At 45.6% G+C, this 19,216-nt stretch overlaps 1 pseudogene; it reads left to right on the top strand.

Moving 5' to 3' along the window:
• The window catches only part of LOC140391315 (melatonin receptor type 1B-like), a 34,292-nt pseudogene extending 26,712 nt beyond the window's left edge, over nucleotides 1-7,580 (top strand).
• Nucleotides 7,581-19,216: the final 11,636 nt, after the last annotated feature.

Below are 19,216 nucleotides of genomic sequence, written 5' to 3'. Positions count from 1 at the left end.
AAACTAGACATTCTCTAGTGCACTGAATCAATCTTTGCAACGCACCAGAGCATAACATGGTACCAGCAGTAGTGATCTACAGATTGATGATCTAATGTGAAGAATTAGGAAACAGTACTACTAAAAGAAAATCTACTAACAAAAGAACACATCTCAATGCTCAACTGGCCACCGAAGTACAAGATGGATAGTCTGAAAACACCACAAAGTCTTCATATCATTGGTAACATAGAACAGAGAACATACAGTGCAGAAGCAGGCCATTCGACGCATTGAGTCTGCACTGACCCACTTAAGCCCTCACTTCCACCCTATCCCCGTGTGGTAGTCGGTATTAGGGGTATTACGGTACCCAGGTTGATGCTGTAAGACCATTGGTGTGGGAGGTACCTGAGACAGCAATATCATTGGTGAAGCCTGCCTGCTGGTTCCGCCCAGTAAGGCGGAGTATAAGAGCCTGTGTCTCCCTAGCAGCTGGATTCTGTAACTGCGCTGCTGGGGGAAACATCTAGTCCAATAAAGCCTTCAATTGCCTTCCAATCTCGCTTCTGGAGTTATTGATCGAGCATCACCCCGTAACCCAATAACCCCTCCTCACCATTTTGGTCACTAAGGGCAGTTTATCATGGCCAATCCACCTAACCTGCACGTCTTTGGACTGTGGGAGGAAACCGGAGCACCCGGAGGAAACCCACAAGACGCGGGGAGAACGTGCAGACTCCGCACAGTGATCCAGCGGGGAATCAAACCTGGGACCCTGGTGCTATGAATCCACCGTGCTATCCACTTGTGCTACCGTGCTGCCCCTAGATGCAAATTGGTATGCTTTTAAGCAGCAGTTTATTTTATATGTAGCGGCTCTAGGTTTATAGGCACAGCCTGATGAGCGCAAAATAGTGTTGTTGCTTACTGTAGCAGGTCCACAGGCGATCAAAACCTTTAATACATTTGTATTTGAAAGAGAGGCAGATAGAGAAAATGTTGATGCCGTCATTAAAATGTTTGATGAGCATTGCACCCCAAAGAAGAACAAAACTTTTGAAATGTACATTTTCAGAACACGCATGCAGCAGGCAGGCAAGTCATTAGACAGATTACTCACAGATTTTAAATTAAAGGCTCAGACTTGTAATTTTGCCACATTACAGTTATCAATGATCAGGGATCAAATTGTTTTTGGCATAAGAACAATAAAGTCCATGAGCGTCTTTTGAGGGAGAATGAGCTCCAGCTTGAAGATGCAATAAAAGTTTGCCATGCCAGTGAGTTAGCTGCACAGTAAATCAATACTTTAAACATGAGAAGTTTCGGCATGGAAATCGAGAATGAAGCCCACGTAATGATGCACCCAAAAACATAACGTAGTTTCAACAGCGGCAGCCATTTTAAATAATTGCCAGATGCCACCATTTTGTGTAAGGAGTGTGGAAATAGGGACTTGCAGGGGCAATATCCCGCCTTTGGGAAAATTTGTGCGAAATGCGAATGCAAAACCACTTTTCTAAACAGTGTTTTTCGAGCAAGAAAATCGAAGTGAGAGAGAGGGGCGAGACTTCAATAAAGAGCATGGAGAGAGAGGGCGAGACTTCAATAAAGAGCACGGAGAGAGAGAGGGCGAGACTTCAGTAAAGTGCGTGGAGAGAGAGAGTGAGAGACTTCAATAAAGAGCACGGAGAGAGAGGCGAGACTTTAACAAGGAGCGCGGAGAGAGAGGCGAGACTTCAGTAAAGAGCGTGGAGAGAGAGAGGGCGAGACTTCAATAAGGAACATGGAGAGAGAGAGGGCGAGATTTCAATAAAGAGCGCAGAGGAGAGAGAGGGCAAGACTTCAATAAAGAGCATGGAGAGAGAGAGGGCAGGACTTCAGTAAAGAGCCCGGAGAGAGAGAAGCGAGACTTCAATAAAGAGCACGGAGAGAGAAAGGGCGAGACTTCAATAAAGAGCGTGGAGAGAGAGAGGCGAGACTTCAATAAAGAGCCCGGTGAGAGAGAGGCGAGACTTCAATAAAGAGCATGGAGAGAGAGAGGGCGAGACTTCAATAAAGAGCCCGGAGAGAGAAAGGGCGAGACTTCAATAAAGAGCGCGGAGAGAGGGGCGAGACTTCAATAAAGAACGCGGAGAGAGAAGGGCGAGACTTCAATAAAGAGCGCGGAGAGAGGGGCGAGAGTTCAATAAAGAGCGCGGAGAGAGGGGCGAGACTTCAATAAAGAGCGCTGTCGGGTAAGACAGCTGGTTGTTTCAAAATTGAAAAAAACCCGATAAAGTGACATCACACGAAACTGTGACCTGATTGGCTGAAAGGCAGACTGGGCTAAATGTGAACATCTGTGGAGCTCCTGATTTAAATACTAGTTTTGATTTGACTTAGATTACTATTTTTAAGTTGATTTGAATTACTATTTTTTTAATGTGACTTAAATAACTATTTTGGGTTGATTTAAATTACTATTTTTAAGTTGATTTAAATAACTTTTTAAATTTCAATTAAATAACTATTTTAAAGTTATTGCCAGATCAAGAGGGATAAATACTCAGTTTTTAAAAAAAATTGAATTAAATAGTATACGGAGATTAGATTTAATCTGACACAAAAACATCTTTCTAAAGTTTAATTTCACAGGTTTAATTTAAAGGAATAATTCATGGCAGGCCAGCTCCAAGGCGTGGTCTGCTCCTCTTGCTCCATGTGGTAGGCTGGGGCCAGTTCCAGTCCCCAGGGTCAGCATGTGTGCAGGAAGTGTCTACAGTTACAGCTCCTGGAAGCTGGAGACACTGTGGAGCATCCGTGAGTCGGAGAGTATCGTGGATAGCATGTATAGAGAGGTGGTCACACCACAGGCTCAGACTCCGCAGGCATGAAGGGAATGGGTGACCACAGACTGAGCAAGAGAGCTAGGCAGGTAGTGCAGGAATCTCCTGTGGCCATTCCCCTGCAGAACAGATATATCGTTTTGGACACTGTTGAGGGGAATAGCCTCTCAGGGGAAAACAGCAACAGCCAAACCCGTGGCACCATAGCTGGTTCTGCTGCAGAGGGAGGGGTGATAAGTGTGACAGTGCAATAGTTATAGGGGATTCAATTGTAAGGGGAATAGACAGGCGTTTCTGTGGCCGCAAATGAGACTCCAGGATGGTATGTTGCCTCCCTGGTGCCGGGTCAAGGATGTCTCGGAGCGGGTACAGGACATTCTGGAGGGGGAGGGTGAACAGCCAGTGGTCTTGGTACACATCGGTACAAACGACGTAGGTAAAAAAAGGGATGAGGTCCTAAAAGCAGAATACAGGGAGCTAGGAAGGAAGTTCAGAAATCGGACCTCAAAGGTAGTGATCTCAGGGTTACTACTGGTGCCACATGCTAGTCAGAGTAGAAATGACAGGATATATAGGATGAATACGTGGCTGAAGAGATGGTGTCAGTGGGGGGGGTTTCAGATTCCTGGGGCATTGGGACCGGTTCTGGGGGAGGTGGGACCTGTACAAACTGGACGGGTTATACCTGGACAGGACTGGAACTGATGTCCGACCATGATATCCTATTTGCTAGAGCGGTTGGGGAGGGTTTAAATTAAAATACCAGGGGGATGGGAACCTAAGCAAGGAGTCAGAGAAAGAGGGAGCAAGGACAAAAGCAAAAGGTAGAAAAGTGAATAAGAAAGCGATAGGTGGGGAAACCAAGGACAAAATTCAAACGGGGCAGTAGAGAAAAATATTGGGAGCAAGACAAGCATTGTGAAAAGGACAAACGTAAAGGCTCTGTGCTTTAATGCATGGAGCATCTGCAATAAAGTGGATGAACTAATCGCGCAGATAGATATAAATGGGTATGATGTAATTGGGATTGCGGGGACATGGCTGCAGGGTGAACAGGGATGGGAACTGAATGTCCCAGGGTTCTCAGTATAAAAGAAAAGGTGGTGGCGTGGTACTGCTGGTTAAAGAGGAAATTAACACAATAGTGAGAAAGGATATTAGCTCTGACAATGTGGAATCTGTATGGGTAGAGTTGAGAAATACCAAGGGACAAATAACATTAGTGGGTGTCATATATAAACCCCCAAACTGCACTGGTGAGGTTGGGAATGGCATTAAACAAGACATTAGTGATGCATATAATAAGGGAATATCGGTGACCATGGGTGATTTTAATCTTCACATAGATTGGGCAAATCAAATTAGCCACAATGCCGTAGAGGACGAATTCCTGGAGTGTATACGGGATGGTTTTCTTGACCAATATGTGGAGGAACCAACTAGAGAGCAGGCCATCTTAGACTGGGTACTGTGTAATGAGATGGGAATTATTGCCAATCTGGCTGTCCGAGACCCCTTGGGGATGAGCGGCCATAACATGATAGAATTTTTTATCAAGATGGAGAGTGAAGTAGTTGATTCAGAGACGAGGGTGCTGAATCTTAATAAAGGGTACTATGAGGATATGAGGCGTGAGTTGGCCTTGATAGATTGGGGAGAGTTACTTCAAGGGATGACAGTGGATAGACAATGGCAAACATTCAAGGAACGCATGGAGGAACTACAGCAACTGTCCATTTTTATCTGGCACAAAAGCAAAGGTGGTAAGAGGGCCAATCCATGGCTTACTAAGGAAATTAGAAATAGTATCCAATCCAAGGAAGAAGCACACAGTTTGGCCAAGAAAAATAATAGGTCTGAGGATTGGGAGCAGTTCAGAATTCAGCAAAGAAGGATGAAGGGATTGGTTAAGAAGGGGAAAGTACAGTACGAAAGGAAGCTTGCAGGGATCATAAAGTCTGACACTAAGAGTTTCTACAGATATGTGAAGAGAAAGATTGGTAAAGAGAAATGTCGGCCCACTGCAGACAAAAACAGGGGAATGCATAATAAGGGACAAAGAAATGGCTGAGTAATTAAATACATACTTTGGTTCTGTCTTCACAAATGAGGACACAAATCAGACCCCAAAAATGTTGGAGAATGAAAGGTTTAGTGAGAGGGAAGTGCTGAGGTAGATCAACATTAGTAGAAAAATTTGCTGGGAAAACTGATGGGATTGAAGGCGGATAAATCCCCAGGGCCTGAGAATCTGCATCCCAGAGTGCTTAAGGAGGTGGCTCTGGAAATAGTGGATGCATTGGTGGTCATCTTCTGGGATTCTATAGACTATGGAACTGTCCCTGCAGATTGGAGGGTAGCTCACGTCACTCCGATATTCAAAAAGGGAGGTAGAGAGAAAGCAGGAAATTATAGACCAGTAAGCCTAACATTGGTAGTGGGGAAATTGCTTGAATCCATTATCAAGGACTTTATAGCGGAACATTTAGAAAGAAGTGGCAGGATCAGTCAGAGTCAGCATGGATTTATGAAGGGAAAATCATGCTTGACAAATCTGTTGGAATTCTTTGAAGAGGTAACCAGTACAGTCGACAAGGGGGAGCCAGTCGATGTGGTATATTTGGACTTTCAGAAGGCGTTTGACAAAGTCCCGCATCAGAGATTATTGTGCAAAATTAAAGTGCATAGGATTGGGGGAAATGTAGTGAGGTGGATAGAAAACTGGTTGGCAGAGAAGAAACAAAGAGTAGGGATTAATGGGTCCTTTTCAAGTTGGCAGGCAGTAACCAGTGGGGTACCACAGGGATCGGTGCTGGGACCCCAGCTATTCACAATATATATGAATGATTTGGATGAGGGAACAAAATGTAACATCTCAAAGTTTGCAGATGATACCAAATTAGGTGGGAGGGTGAATTGTGATGAGAATGCAGGTATCCTACAGCAAGATCTGGACATGTTGGGCGAGTGGGAAAACCAATGGCAGATGCAGTATAATTTGGATAAGTGTGAGGTTATTCATTTTTGAAGCAAAAACAGGAAGGCAGATTACTACCTGAATGGTTGTAAATTGGGAGAGGGGAGTGTGCAGCGGGACCTGGGTGTCCTTGTGCACCATTCGCTGAAGGTAAGCATGCAGGTGCAGCAGGTGGTAAAGAAGGCTAATGGTATGTTGGCCTTCATTGCAAGAGGTTTCGAGTATAGAAGCAGGGATGTGTTGCTGCAATTGTACTGTGCCTTGCTGAGGCCACACTTGGAGTATTGTGTGCAGTTTTGGTCTCCTTCTCTGAGGAAGGATGTTCTTGCTCTCGAGGGAGTGCAGCAAAGGTTTACCAGACTGATTCCAGGGATGGCGGGACTGTCATATGAGGAGAGATTGACTAGGTTGGGATTGTTCTCGCTGGAGTTCAGAAGAATGAGGGGGGATCTCATTGAGACTTATAAAATTCTATCAGGACTAGATTATCATAGAATTTACAGTGCAGAAGGAGGCCCTTCAGCCCATCGAGTCTGCACCAGCCCTTGGAAAGAGCACCCTTCCCAAGGTCAACACTTCCATCCTATCCCCATAACCCAGTAACCCCACCCAACACTAAGGGCAATTCTGGACACTAAGGGTAATTTATCATGGCCAATCCACCTAACCTGCACATCTTTGGACTGTGGGAGGAAACGGGAGCACCCGGAGGAAACCCACGCACACACGGGGAGGATGTGCAGACTCCTCACAGGCAGTGACCCAAGCCGGAATCGAACTTGGGACCCTGGAGCTGTGAAGCAATTGTGCTATCCACAATGCTACCGTGCTGCCCACGGTAAGATTAAGTTGAGAGCATAGAGAGCATGCTGATTAAGTTTGGTTTAACAGCTCTTTCTTTTATTCTTTTGCAGGTAATGTGTTTGTTGTAAGCTTGGCGTTTGCTGACCTGGTCGTGGCTGTGTATCCATATCCACTAATACTCTTTGCCATGTTTCACAATGGATGGCTCCTTGGTGACATTCACTGTAAAGTGAGTGGCTTTTTGATGGGACTAAGTGTGATAGGTTCAATTTTTAACATCATCGCAATTGCAATAAACAGATACTGCTACATCTGTCAAAGTCTGGCTTATGACAAATGATATAGCTGTCGCAACACATTGATCTTTGTGTTTCTGATTTGGGTATTAACAGTTCTTGCAATAGTACCAAATGCTTTTGTTGGATCCTTGAAGTATGATGTCCACGTCTATTCCTGTACATTTGTTCAGACAGTTCGTTCCTCTTATACCATTGCTGTTGTGGTAATTCACTTCCTAGTTCCTATCACAGTTGTGTCATTTTGTTACCTGCAAATCTGGATTTTGGTGATTCAAGTAAGGAGGCGAGTCAAAACGGATGTGAGGCCAGGACTGAAGCAAAGTGACTTCAGAAACTTTCTGACTATGTTTTTAGTATTTGTACTTTTTGCATTTTGCTGGGCACCCCTGAACTTCATTGGTCTAGCTGTGGCTATCAATCCACAGAAGATGCCACCAAAAATCCCAGAGTGGCTCTTCGTCCTTAGTTACTTCATGGCTTACTTTAACAGTTGCCTTAATGCAATTATACATGGACTGCTGAACCAAAACTTCAGAAAAGAATATTAAAAAATCATAATGTCCTTGTGGACACCACGCCGTTTGTTTCAAGAAACATCCAAAGGTGGAACTGAGGCACAGAAGACAAAACCATCACCTGCAATAAATAATAATGACCAGGTTAAAGCAAACTCTCTGTAAAGTCATTCATTTACCCAAATATGCTGGATTGCAGTTTCCAATCATTTGTGTTTAGAAATTCTTGATTCATGTTGCAAAAATAAAATCTTTCAAGGTGTTCTTGCATTTTAATTACCTTTCTGTTATAACCACTATCAGAAAAAGTTGAATTTTGCAAATGCTGAAGTGGTAAATTGAGGTTTTATAGTTGGGGAATTAAACGTGGAGTAGTGCCCGAATGAACATTTCCACCATTTCAATGCAGGTACCGTAGCATTAAAATCTTAGCTGATATGTTTTGCCATATATAAAGGAAAAATTCCATCCTTCAGCCATTCAATTACTGCCGCAATCATGCCAAACTATGACTTAACCCTTCTTTATACCTAACAGATACATTAGGATTGATTTTCAGCCTCAAGGTGGGCAGCGGGAGTCAGGAACATTTTCAGCTTGGCTCTCCTGCCTCAGAGGAAAATGCCTGGATGTTAGATGTTAGGCCAGCGTAGATGCAGGGAAGATGTTACCAATGATAGGTGTGTCCAGAACCAGGGGTCACAGCCTGAGGATTCAGGGTAAACCATTTCGGACAGAGATAAGGAGACATTTCTTCACTCAAAGAGTGGTGAGTATGTGGAATTCATTACCGCAGGAAGCAGTTGATGCTAAAACTTTGAATATATTCAAGAGGAGGCTGGATATAGCACTTGGGGAGAATGGAATCAAAGGCTATGGGGAGAAAGCAGGATTAGGTTATTGAGTTGGATGATCAGCCATGATCGTGATGAACGGCGGAGCAGGCTCGAAGGGCCATCAGGCCTCCTCCTGCTCAAGCGCAAAAATCCATAAATGCCCAGACCAAAATTAATTTTGAAATTAATTAATGCCAACATTAAACGAGAACACTATCTAATACCAAAATGTACCAAAAGAAATTACGAGCGAAATGTATTGTGCGACATGCATCAGTAAACTGGATGCATCGCAGGATTTTTGGCAACTCAAACTGGATGAAGAGAGTACAATGTTTTGTACATTTAACACTCCATTTGGGCACTACTGTTTTCTTTGAATGCCATTTGGGATAATATCTGCATCTGAAATCTTTCACAGGGCAATGGAACACATTTATGGAAGATATTCAAGGAGTTTGTATGTATCTTGACGATATAATGGGGTTCTGCGAAGGAAGAACACAATGACATACTCATCAAAGTACTACAGAGTGTTAAGAAGTATGAGCGAAGGTTGAACACAGCCAAGTGTCAATTTGGTGTTGAAGAAATTATGTTTCTGTGGGACCACTTGTCTGCTCAAGGCATACAACCAGATCAAGTGTAGATACAGGCAATAATGAATATGCCACGACCATCAGAATGATCAACTTTATAGGCAAACCTATTCCAAATTTGTGCGCCAAGACGACGTGCCTGAGAGAAGTTACAAAGAAGGCGAATACTTTTGAATGGTCAGAAAGACATGAGCAAGAATGGCTTACTCTGAAGACAGCTTTGACAACAGCTCCAGTGGTAACATTTTTTGACCCGAGCAAGAAAACATATCTCGACTGATGTGTCAAAGGATGGGTTAAGTGCAGTGATGTTACAGCAGGAAGATGGAGAAGATTGGAAGCCAGTTGCCAATGCATCTAAGTAAATGACCGATTCTGATTGTTGATATGCTCAAATTGAGAAGGAATGTCTCGGACTAGTTAATGGCTTGGAAATGTTTCATAGCTGCGTGTGTGTCCTACCGACTTTTCTGGTCAAAACGGATCACAGGCCATGAGTAGCCATTGTCAGAAAATATTGAAGTGAGATGTCACCGCGTATCCAGAGAATGATGATGAAGCTCCAGCTGTATGATTTTGATCTAATTTACACTCCAGACAATCACATCGTAGTTGCGGATGCACTATCAAGAGCTACAGCTGCGCTGGAAGAAAACCATATTGACAAAGATGTGCGAGTGCATGTCAATCTGATAACAGAGGCACTGCCGGTATCGGATGAAAAATCAAAGCTACTATTCGAGGAAATGAAAAAAGATGAAGTTCTGCAGATGATAATCAAGAATGTCATCGAGGGATGGCCAAAAGGGTCATGCTCAAAGTATCACAGCATTCGAGCAGAACTAAGTGTAGCCAATGGATTCCTAATAAGGCAACAAAGAATAGTAACAAGGCAGTCTCTGCGAACTGAAATTTTACAAAAATTTCATGAGGCCACCTCGGAATTGAAAAGTGTAAAAGAAGAGCACAAGACACAGTACATTGGCCAGGGATCAACAAGGATATTCAACGGATGGTAGAAGAGTGCGCTACATGTCAATAATTTCAACACAGACAAATGAAGGAACCAATGCAGATGGGTGACATAGTGACACTCCATGGCAGAAAGTAGGGATAGACTTGTTTTATCTCGAAGGAAAGGAAAATTTGTGGGTCGTGGACTACTTTTCCAAATTTCCTGAAGTGGCACAATTATCCAGCTCGTCATCCAGGTGTGTCATCACACAAACTAAGGCTATCTTTGCTCGTCATGGCATTCCACAGGTTGTCATGAGTGACAATGGTCCGTGTTTCAGTTGTCAGGAATGGAGGGAATTTGCGCAGCAGTACGATTTCAGACATATCACATCCAGTCTTTTATATCCACAGTCAAATGGAAAGTTAGAGAAAGATGTACAAATTGTGAACAGTTACTAAAAAAAATCGATGGACAGCCAGGATGATTCATATCTGCCATTGCTCAGCTTTCGAGCATCACCATGGAGCAATGGTTTATCACTGTCCCAGTTATTGATGAACAAGAAGATAAGGACAACATTGCCATATCTTTCAAACTAGCCAACTAGTTGTAAAATAACATCAACTGAAGTCTCAAAAGAAGAAGCAGAAGAGATACTCTAACAGGTCAACCAGGTCTCTGGAACCTTGAGAACACAATGATATCGTAAGGGTGCTGGATCCTGATGGCTGGTCGAAATATGCAAAAGTCATGCAAATGATAGATCCAAAGTCATAAACAGTCATCAAGGACAAGTACTCAGAAGGAACAGGAGAGCTTTGTTAAAGATTCAGCAATCTGTTACTTCATTGCCAGCAGATGATGTATGTGACCACCTCTGTCTATCCAAACTAATGCAACCTGAACAATCAGAAGATGCACATAGTAAGGTAATTCCACCAGAAACATCTTCAGAACCACTCGAATGCAACCCAAATTCAGCGCATCAACAAAAACTTTGAAGGTCTACCAGACAACGAAAGAAGCCGGACAGACTGAACACTGAAATTGTGAATAATCGGAATTGTTATGTTATGCATATCATCGGTATCATAATTGATTTAAATGATGTATGTTAATTTTATTAAACTCTAAAGGAAAGGGAATGTAATTATATGCATGAGCAATTCTGCATGTTAACATGTCAGACCTCCAACCAGCAGGTGGCAGTAGAGATGTACCATGTGCAATTGCAGCCTCGAGGAGTCTGGGGTTAGGAATCGTCGTGGATAGTTATGTTTTGTTTTAGCTTTCATATTATAGTTCTCAACAGTTCATTGGTATTAGTATTGTTTTCCTTCCCATGTTATTGTAATTTAATAAATCTTAACCAGTCACGAACTTGACGTTCTCTGATGCACTGACTCAATCATTGCAACACACTACAACGTAAAAATAATGTATTATACTGTTAAAAATAATTCAAATGTGTCTATCCGTGAAGGAAAGGATACTTTCCTTAAAATCCATACATCAAGTGAGAACAATAAAAAGAGAGTTGAAGGAAAGCAACAGAGAATTAATTAATTGAATAGAAGTAAGAAGGCATATAAGTAAACCAGAGAAAGAACTGGATGGATGAGGTTCATGTTTATTTTATTTTCCTGAGGATACAGGGGTGGCACAGTAGCACAGTGGTTGACACAGATGCTTCACAGCTTCAGGGTCCCAGGTTCGATTCCCGGCTTGGGTCACTGACTGTGCAGAGTCTGCACGTTCTCCCAGTGTCTGCGTGGGTTTCCTCACAGTGCTCCGGTTTCCTCCAAAGACGTGCAGGCCAGGTAGATTGGCCATGCTGAATTGCCCTTAATGTCCAAAAAAAAGGTTACGTGGGGTTACGGGGATAGGGTGGAGGTGTCGGCTTAAATAGGATGCTTTTTCCAAGGCTGGTGCAGGCTCAATAGGCCAAATGGCCTCCTTCTGCACTGTAAATTCTATGATGATTCTTTGATACAGAGTGGTTTAAAGTTCAAGGTTAAGGTTCATTTCACTGAGAGAGCTCCCAGTTCACTGTAGCACCATAACTTACAGCCAATTCTTCAATTCGTTGAAATTAAAAACTTGTGACAATAAATGTCTTGCAACAAAAAATAATACCCTTGAAAGTGTTCTTTGTTACGTTAATATACAGTTGATTTACGTGTACATTCTTTGTCCACTATTTTAATGAGGATGTAACCCATTTATTTAAACATCAGCTAGCAGGCTAAAACATAAGTAATACAGTGGCCTTGAAGTAGAGATGGTAAGTGAATGTTATATTATCTTAGCAAAGTTAATAATTTTAACTGCATTATTAATTTATTATTTGAAAAAGTAATATTTTCTCCCCGATTTAAGGTGTTTTTCAAAATTTTAATCGAATTTTCAAATGCATACTGGAAACAAACCTGAATAGAAACAGTACAGAGCTGCACACCAGACAAGTTTTACACTCTCTGCAAATACTGTGTGGAAATACGACACAGTTTACTTAATGGGCCAACATTTCCAGCATGAAGTATTAATAGCCAAATATATTACTTGTTCAGTCGGCATTAGTGCAGTTGGCTGCTTCGATGCAAATCTTGTGCAATCACCCACAACCCTCCAATAAACTTACTGGCTGTGAAATTAGACCCCGTGGCACACATTTTTTTGGTGCGCTGATTGTGGTTTTGTCGACAACACAGTGTTCACTTCTGGTGTTCACCATGTCAGATGCCTTTTTGCTAAGAGTGTTAGCTAATGTACAAGGCATATCTGCCAGAAGTAGGCAGAGTAGGCAGATCGAGACCTCATTCGGGGGTAAAACTGATTTGACACCAGCACTGTGATGTTGGAACTCAACATTTCAGCTAATGCCCTCTCTTCGTCTTCCACAGCTGAACATGCAGTCAGTATGGGGAAGGAATCCCGATACTTAAAGGGAGCATCAGCTATACTTACAAGTATCTTCACTGATTGTTTTCTATTGGTTGTTGTTTTTATTAAAGAAATGCTTGCAGGATTGCAGAGTTGATTAAAATTGATTAAGTTTACAGCGTGTGGCATGGCATATCAACGTCATTGTTTATACATTGAGTAAAGGGTGAATCTGGAACCAGTCTTTTCCTTCACAGTTTTATTCACAAAACCACAGAGCACAAGCACCAACTCCCTGTTTTCTCCCCTCACCCAGCGTAAACTGTTGTTAATACACTTGAAATAATACCTTAATCATTCCACATTTGGTGGCAGCTGCTCTCAATTACAAACTAAAGATGTGCTCCATTATAGCATGATTCCAACATGAATATGGCACAGCCTCTAAGACTTTCTTTGGACATCAAGAATTCTGCACAAAACCACTTACCCCAGACATGGGGATAATAGTATGCATTACCGTTGGCCTTTAGCAGGACAGAGAGAATGAAGAGAGTAGGGAAAGCTGCAAAAAGAGGGAAGCGGAGGAGAGGGGAATAGGCTCCCAGCAAAAGACCATATCCACCCAGGGTGTTAAGGGAGCAATTGTTCTAACTGAACATCAGTGGCAGCAATGTGCCAGTGTGTCGCCCTTTAACAAATCTACAGCCACAACTACAGCCTCACAGGGCAAGGAATGTTCTTGTCAATGGTTATGAAGGTGATCATTGCTATGAACATTTGTGCACCTGGCTCCTTCCGGGTTGAAAGTGACATTTGCAACATCTTCCACTCTGCTGTCCACTCTGACAGTAGCGAGATTACTGAGACTATATTCCAAGTGAGTCAAATACATTTCATTCTCTTTTGTCACAGAGAAGCAGCAGTGAACTTCCTCGGGGGGCAGGGTGCAACTGACTGAATGCATAGTGTTCTGTGGGTACTACAAATCTGAGATGTACCGCAACCGAATGGGATTCCATTCCCTCAGCTAGTTTGTGACTATATGCAGCTTATTATGCAAACAAATGCCCGGTATCTTGGTAGCAGTCATGATGTATTCATTCTTCAGCAGTCCACACTGTGCCATCAGCATTTGAACCACCACAACAAATGAGAACTTGGAAACAAGGGGTATCCTTTGATTAAATTGTTCATGTCTCTGGTGCATAACACACAGACACTCGCATACGCTGACACAGCCCACACATGGACACACAGACACACGCACATGCGCACAGACACATGCACTCACGTACAGACACACGTACTCACATACAGACTTGTACAATCACATACAGACACGCACACTCATAGGCACGTGCGCTCATCGGTACACACACTCAAATACAGACACACGCACTTACACTTTTTTTAGAAAATATTTTATTAAGGCATTTATAATTTTAACAATTTTAAACATCAGGGGCGTCATTCTCCGACCCCCCCGCTGGGTCGGAGAATGGCCGTTGGCCGTCGTGAATCCCGCCCCCGCCCCCGCCGAAGTCTCCGCTCCCGGAGATTGGGCGGGGGCGGGAATCCGGCCGCGCCGGTTGGCGGGACCCCCCGCTGGATTCTCCGGCCCGGATGGGCCGAAGTCCCGCCCAGGAATTGCCTGTCCCGCCGACGTAAATCAAACCTGGTATTTACCGGCGGGACCAGGCGGCGTGGACGGGCTCCGGGGTCCTGGGGGGGGGGGGCGCGGGGCGATCTGACCCCGGGGGGTGCCCCCACGGTGGCCTGGCCCGCGATCGGGGCCCACCGATCCGCGGGCGGGCCTGTGCCGTGGGGACACTCTTTCCCTTCCGCCTCCGCTACGGCCTCCACCATGGCGGAGGCGGAAGAGACTCTCCCCACTGCGCATGCGCGGGAAACTGACAGCGGCCGCTGATGCTCCCGCGCATGCGCTGGGAAACTGACAGCGGCCGCTGACGCTCCCGCGCATGTGCCGCATTTCCGCGCCAGCTGGCGGGGAAACAAACGCCATTTCCGCCAGCTGGCGGGGCGGAAATCCCTCCGGCGTCGGCCTAGCCCCTCAATGTTGGGGCTAGGCTGCCAAAGATGCGGAGCCTTCCGCACCTTTGGGCCGGCGCGATGCCCGTCTGATTGGCACCAGTCGGCGGACATCCCGCCGTTGGGGGAGAATCTCGCCCCAGGTTTCAACAAGAACAAAACAATAGAACCAACACAAGCCCCCAGTAACAAACCCCAGCCAACATGGCTTACACAAACAGGACCACATTCCCCAGCCCCCTTTCCACTGGTTTTCCTGCCCTTACCCGCCCCGCCATGCCCCCTTTCCCCCCTTCTCCTCCCGCCCCCTGCTGACAGCTTAATTTTTCTCGAAGAAATCGATGAATGGCTGCCATCTCCGGCAAACACCTGCAGCGATCCCCTCCCGGCGGAATGAATTTTCTCGAGTCTGAGAAACCCCCCGTGTCACTAACCCATACGTTCAACTTTGGGGGTTCCGAGTCCCTCCATCCTAGTAAGATCTGTCTCTGGGCCACGGATATCGGTCTCGCTCACCCCCTGGGCTCCTGGGTCTTCCGACACACCAAAGATCGCTACCTCTGGTCTCGGCACCACCCTCACCTTTAAACCTTCTGACATGACGTCAGCAAACCCCTACCAGAAACCCCTCAGCCTCGGACATGCCCAAAACATATGGACATGATTTGCGGGATACCCCGCGCAGCGCCCATACTTATCCTCCACCCCCTCGAAGAACCTGCTTATTCGGGCCACTGTCATGAGCGCCCTATGGACCACTTTAAATTGTATCAGGCTTAGCCTGGCACACGACGAGGATGCATTGACTCGCCTCAGGGCCTCCTCTCATAATCCGGCCTTCAACTCCCCACCCAACTCCTCTTTTGACTTTCTCTTCACCTCCCCTATTGGGGCTCCCTCCCACTCCATCAGATCCCTGTGCACACGCACTTACATAGAGACATGCACAGTTACATATAGACACGTTCACTCACAGACAGACATGTGTAATGACATAGAGGCACGTGCACTCATACAGACATGTGCACTCATACAGACATGTGCACTCATACAGACACGCACACCCACAAAGAGACATGCACACTTACAGGCACGTACACTCTCAGACACGTGTACTCATACAGACATGTGCATTCACATGCAGACACGCGCACACACACAGACATGTACACTAACATACAAAGACATGCACTCACATCCAGACATGTACAGTCACATACAGACACATGTACTCACATACACGTGCACTCGTACACAGACATAGACACTCATACAGGCACACACACTCAGACAGACAAGTGCACTCACATACAGATACACGTACTCACATACAGACATGTGCCCTCACATACAGACACCAACACAGATACAGACACACATACTCACATACAGCCACACACACTCCTGCACAGACATACACACTCATAAAGACATGTGCACTCATACAGACAAGTGCACTCACACACAGACATGCACACTCACATACAGGCATCGACTCAAATACAGACAGGCACACTTACATACAGACACACGTACTCACATACAGACACAGGCACTCATACACAGACATACACACTCATTAAGAAACTTGCACACATCGATACGCACACTCACATACAAATACGTGCACTCACATACAGACACGTGCCCTTACATAGAGACACATGCACTCTCAGACACACGCACTCACCCACAGACATGTGCACTTACAGACAATACACTCATACAGACATGTGCACTCACATACAGACATGCACACTCACATACAGACACGTTACACACACAGACATGTGCACTCTCAGACATGCACTCACATACAGACATGGACACTCACATGCAGACATGCACACTCACATGCAGACATGCACATCCATACACAGACATGCATACTAACATAAAGACATGTACACTCAGACATACACACTCATACTGACACGTGCACTCACCAATACGTACACTCACATACAAACACGTGCACTCACCGGTATGCATACTCATATAGACATATGCACTTATCAATATGTGCACTCACATAGAGATACACACACTCATACACACGTGTGCATTCATACAGATGTGTGCACTCACATACAGATACACACACTCACATACAAACAAGTTCACTCACATACAGTCACTCGCACTTATCCAGACATGCACACTCACATAAAGACACGTGCACTCACATACAGACCCACATCATACAGACACAAACAGTCACATACACACATGTGCACTCACATACAGACACGTGCACTCATACAGACATGTGCACTCACATGCAGACATATGCACTCACATACAGACACGGCCTTACGTATAGATACGTACGCTCTCAGACTCGCCCACTCACATACAGACACATGCTCTCACAGACATGTGCACCCTTACAGACATGCACACTCACATACTAACACATTCACACACGTGCACTCATATACAGACATGTGGACTCATACAGACATGCACACTCACATACAGACACGCGCACTCATATGCAGACACACACCCTTACATACAGATATGTGCATTCTCAGACTCGCACATGCAGACACATGCTCTCACAGACACGTGCACCCTTACAGACATGCACACTCACATACAGATATGTGCACACTAAGACTCGCGCACTCAAGTACAGAGTCATGCTCTCATAGACACGTGCACTCATACAGACGTGCACACTCACATACAGAAACGCGCACTCACATACAGACACGTGCATTCACGTAACTACCCATGCAATCAGGTACACGCACTCATACAGACAAGCACACACACATAGAGTCACATGCACTCACATACAGGCATGTGCACTCACATACAGGCATGTGCACTCATACAGACATGCACACTCACATACAGACATCTGCACTCACATATACACACGTGCACTCATACAGACACACGCACTCATATACAGACAAACATACTCACATAAAGTTACATGCACTCATACAGATATACACATTCACAGACAGACACATGCGCTCATAGAGACATTTGCACTCATACAAATACCCGCACTCATACAGAGACACACACGTGCACACACAGGAAATATAACTAACTGGGGTCCTTACAAAATGCTTCAGCTGTATGGACCTGAAGGAACCCTGCAGTACCTGGGGGAGTGTATTCTGCATAACCCCTCCAGCAGGAGCCTTTGCCACCAAGTATGTGATGGTTAATTGAGGCCGTAACCATCATGTTCCCTTCTTGCTGGCTGACCATGATCAATTCTTGTGGTGTGACACTAGTAAAAGAAGTCTGAATTTTACACTAGGGGCAGAGTTTCTGATTGTGATGAACGGTTACTGCCTTATCATCATGTAAGGTGATGTCCCCTTTAAGACCAGGCTTAGAACCCTGGGGACTCCGCCTCTGGCTCCGCCCATCTGGGAGCCATACATAAAGGCCTGCCTCATGGTCTGTATAGCAGTCAGCTCTCGTCCAAATCTGTAGCATAGTTATTAGCCTAATAAAGCCTTCTTTACAGTTTAATCTCTAAGCGTCATTATTGAGGGTACCTCAATTTATTAGGCTAAACTAGATTCAGGATGGACGCAGGCTTAAAACCAGAGAAGCTCAATCTGGAAGCACGAACGCCGGAGGCAAAGGAAATTTTTAAATACTGGCTGCGGTGCTTCGAGGCCTACCTGGACTCCGCAGAGACTCCCATCCTGGGGCCACGCAAGCTGCGTCTACTCCACGCCCGGGTGAGTCACAGAATCTCCGCCACGCTCGAAAAGGCGACGATTTATGAAGAAGCGATTGAGTTGCTCCGCAAGCGGTTTGTCAAACCAGTCAATGAGGTGCACGCCTGGCATCTGCTCTCTACCTGCCGGCAGCGCTCGGGGGAATCGCTCGCCGAGTTTGTTGAGAAACTCACCGCGCTGGCCAGGGACTGTGACCACCAGGATGTGACAGGGGAAGTCCATATGAACCTGCACATCAGGGATTCTTTCGTGTCCGGCATCCGCTCGACCTACATCCAGCAGCGACTGCTCGAAAACGGGGCAAAAGACCTCCAGGAGACGCTAACGCTCGCCTCCTCGCTGGAGGTGGCCCGACATAACTTGGGTACGTACCCCGCGGACTCTGCCAGCCCCCCCCGGACTTCCTCAGACTCGCCCGTATTACAGGCCTGCGCCACGCGGCGACCCGCTCACCATGGGGGCACACCTTGCTACTTCTGCGGGCAGGGCCATCACCCACGCCCACGCTGCCCAGCCCGCTCCGCGATCTCCAGCGACTGCGGGAAGAAAGGGCACTTTGCGAGGGTCTGCCTGGCCAGACCCAGGTGCCAGAAAGACAAAGAACAGCCGGCCTTAAAATCAGGCTCTCAGGCCCGCAGGCCTCGCAATGCTGCTGCGCACCGACCCGACACGTCCTCTTCTGACGCGTCATCAGCCTCGTGCGAATCATGGGAGCGGCCATCTGGTCGGTGGCCATCTTCTCGACCCGACACGTGCGACCGACG

This window comes from Scyliorhinus torazame, chromosome 15 (assembly GCF_047496885.1).
Source record: "Scyliorhinus torazame isolate Kashiwa2021f chromosome 15, sScyTor2.1, whole genome shotgun sequence".
In the NCBI taxonomy this organism is placed as follows: domain Eukaryota; kingdom Metazoa; phylum Chordata; class Chondrichthyes; order Carcharhiniformes; family Scyliorhinidae; genus Scyliorhinus; species Scyliorhinus torazame.
The sequence above is the reverse complement of the archived record's forward strand: the minus strand, read 5'-3'. Positions and strand labels throughout refer to the sequence as shown.